Source organism: Phycodurus eques, chromosome 6 (assembly GCF_024500275.1).
Source record: "Phycodurus eques isolate BA_2022a chromosome 6, UOR_Pequ_1.1, whole genome shotgun sequence".
NCBI classification, from domain to species: Eukaryota; Metazoa; Chordata; class Actinopteri; order Syngnathiformes; family Syngnathidae; genus Phycodurus; species Phycodurus eques.
Window position 1 is genome coordinate 4,742,051 of NC_084530.1, and position 2,634 is coordinate 4,744,684.

A 2,634-nucleotide genomic window follows, 5' to 3' on the forward strand; every position below is an offset into this window, starting at 1 on the left:
GCTTTCTTTCTGGCCGGAGACATGAGCAGCTGCTCCAGATGTTCCACCGGCGACCAATCGGGTGCAAGCATTCTGAACGTCAAGGCGCCCCAGTGAATGACTCGATGGCGCCCCCTGTGCACTTGGCGACGCATGCGCATGTAGTCTGTGGGGGCGTTTAGCAGGGCCGTCCAACTCGTTTTACTTCAGGTCCTAATGCACTTCAGGAGCCATATTGACCCCAATTTGATCTCAAGTGGGCTGGACTAGTATATTCGTGGCCTAATCTATAAATAACGACAATTGATCCCCCACCCTTTTTTTTGGGGGGGGGGGGGGGGGTGCAAAATACATTTGGAAAATATTCACATTTATCGATGAGTATCTTGTTGGAAATGTTTCAAGTCATCACATTTATTCATGTAGCGCTTTTCATACATGAAGATGTAGCACAAATTGCTTTGCAAAGAGAAAGCAGACAATTAAAACAGCAAGAACTACACGATAACTCACAACCCTCCTATGCCAACATATAAACACAAAAGACACCCACACAAACACAAACACTCAAACGTACACGTGCACAAAGCACGTTCATTCATTCATCTTCCGTTCCACAAAGCACGTACTGATTAATATTTGAGAGACATGGCAAGGCACTGATATGAGAAGTCTTCTTGACAGAAATCAGTGCAATTTCAACAATATTATGAATGAGCGTTTCCATTACCACATCTGCAATTTACAGATCAGTCTACCTATATAGGATAGAGCGGGCTAAGACGCCTCCTGGGGTAAGATGCAGCCCATCTATAATACCCTTCGTAACCACTAGGTGGAGCCAATTTTAAGGTCCTTGCAGCCTATGTTTTCATTGAAATTATTGACTGGTCGGTGAGAATCTAAATAATGGATTTTGAGGTAAGTTAACATAATATTTTGAGACTACAAAATAAGCCTCTGTATTTTTTTTGCAAAGGATATGCATGCACAAACTTGTTTTGAATATGCAATATTGTGGGGGGTGATCAATTAGTTTGAACAGGAAATACCAAATACTTTTTTTTTTTTGCTGTATGTGAAACTGTAAAAATGACTGTGGGGAATACTCCCCTCCCCCACGATTTTGAATATCTAGTCTTGATTATGTTATTTCTGGGAGGGGGGGGGGGGGGTGGAATCATAACCTATTATCCTAATCAATGGTACTAAATGTGTTATTACCAGTTTAAAAAATCTACTTTGCTGACATTGTCATAAAATAGCATTAAGCTCTATTAGACTTATATTAAACTATAACCTGTGTCATGTACACCAGTGTGTTTGTGGGGGAGGATGTGTGTTTCAGCTTAAGAGGAATGTCAAAATTTGAAAATAAAATTTTATATTATGGATAAATACCAAGTTTGTATGGATTTAAATGTCTTGAGGCGCAGGTCCTCCCCAGTGTGTGTGTATGTGTTTGTGTGTGTGTGTGTGTGTGGGAGGGGGGGGTGTAGGTAGGGGGGTTACCAGGCCTTAGGGTGAGATGCCAAGATTTTAAATTTTGTTTTATAATATCAAAGTTGTAGTCTGGTGTGAGTTCATTAACCTCTAAATGTGTCAGGGTTGAGGATTTGTATAATGATGGTGGCAAAAGGTGGAGGACCCAAATGCAGCGCAGCAGGAGGCAAGGCAGGACGAATCTCCAAAAAAAGAATTTATTTCCAAAAACCAAAAGGCAAACAAGGCCCTCCATCTATCCATCCATTTTTTTTACCGCTTATCCTCACTAGGGTCGATGATGAATTAACAAAGGTTCAAAGCAACAAAGGGAAACAACACAATTACCACTACAAACTAACAGCAGAGCTTGATTTGACGCAAGACAGCAACAATGAACAGAAACAGACTGAAAGAAGGCAGGGACCTAAATACAAGCAAACTGACGATACAACGAGGCACTCCTGGAGGAGTGGCTGGAGGGAGCTGATTGGTAGACACAAGGAACAGGGCTGATGAGAACAGGTGGAAGAGAAAATTTAACAAGCAAGACAATACATGAACACGGAACACAGGAAAACACGACATAACATTACACAAAACCAAATACATATGAACAACAAAAACAAAGATCATGAAAATGTGTTTACTTAGGCATGCTTGGATACTTAAGACATTCTTGTGTACCATCTATGTGGATATTCAAATTATTTCGATTTAAAAAAAAAAGACATCTTACACTGCTATCCTATACTGTATGTACCTTTGATTAAAACATGTTTAAACATTTTAAATTTACATAAATTTCAGAAGAAACGTAACCCAGTTAGTTTGCCATAAGAAAATGGCATATTTAGCTAAAACACAAACAATGAATCTATGTGAGATAGCATTAGTCTGCATAAACAGTTAGCAGCCTATCTCCATTTATTAGCATGCATCAAATTAGCTTGTACAGCTCACTGAAGAACTGACTTTGAGCTTTTCTCTGACAGGGTTCGCCACAGCGAGTCACTGGCATGATTTGTTTGGCACAGTTTTTACACCGCATGCCCTTCCTGACTCTCCCAACCCATTTTTTTCTGGGTGAGAGAATGGCAGTGACTCGGAATTTGTCCACTAACCAGGAATCGAACCCGCGCTGTCCGCTTTAAAGTCAGCAGCATGTACCAC